Source organism: Callorhinus ursinus, unplaced genomic scaffold, assembly GCF_003265705.2.
Source record: "Callorhinus ursinus isolate GAN/ISIS: 27379988/994484 unplaced genomic scaffold, GSC_fseal_2.0 scaffold1372, whole genome shotgun sequence".
Taxonomy (NCBI): Eukaryota; Metazoa; Chordata; class Mammalia; order Carnivora; family Otariidae; genus Callorhinus; species Callorhinus ursinus.
This window is the reverse complement of record NW_027398427.1, coordinates 1-810: the sequence shown is the minus strand read 5'-3', so window position 1 is coordinate 810 and position 810 is coordinate 1. Positions and strand designations below refer to the sequence as shown.

The 810-nt window shown below is 46.4% G+C and overlaps 1 pseudogene; it reads right to left on the bottom strand.

Annotated features, from left to right (window-relative positions):
* Positions 1-803, bottom strand: LOC112817812 (olfactory receptor-like protein OLF4; annotated as a pseudogene).
* Positions 804-810: the final 7 nt, after the last annotated feature.

Genomic DNA, 810 nt, shown 5'->3' with positions numbered 1-810 from the left:
CTATGACAATTGGCCATGTAGCGTCTCCTTCACAAAGAATGCTTTCAGAGCCCTTTTCACATCTTTGTTCCTCAGGCTGTAGATGAAGGGGTTCAGCATGGGTGTGACCACCGTGTACATCACCGAGGCCACTGCACTTGAGTGGGAGCTCTGGGGAACAGCAGAGCTAAGGTACACTCCTAGGATTGTACAGTAAAATAAGGAGACAACTGAAAGGTGAGATGCACAGGTGGAAAATGCCTTATACTTACCCATGGCTGATGATATTCCATGTATGGTGGAAACAATCTCAGAATAAGAGTAAAGGATCCCAGCAAAAGGCCCACCCCCCAGCAGGACAGCTGCAAAATACATCACCAAGTTATTAAGAAAGGTGTCAGAACAGGCAAGTTGGATCATCTGATTGAGTTCACAAAAAAAAAATGGGAGATTTGGAATTGTGTACAGAAAGAAAGCCGCAACATCATTAAACTTTGTAATAAGGAATTCAGGACACACGTGATCCAGGACACCAGAACCAGAAGTCCATAGAGCCGGGGATTCATGATGACCGTGTAGTACAGGGGGTGACAGATGGCCACAAACCGGTCATAGGCCATCACACTCAGCATAAAGAAGTCTGAGACAGCAAAGAGTATAAAGAAATAAATCTGTGTGACGCAGCCTGCATAGGTTATAACTTTGCTCTGTGTCTGTATATTCACCAGCATCTTGGGGACAGTGGTGGAAGTGAAACAGATGTCTACAAAGGACAGGTTGGCGAGGAAGAAGTACATGGGGGTGTGGAGGTTGGGGTCCGTGCTGACGGCC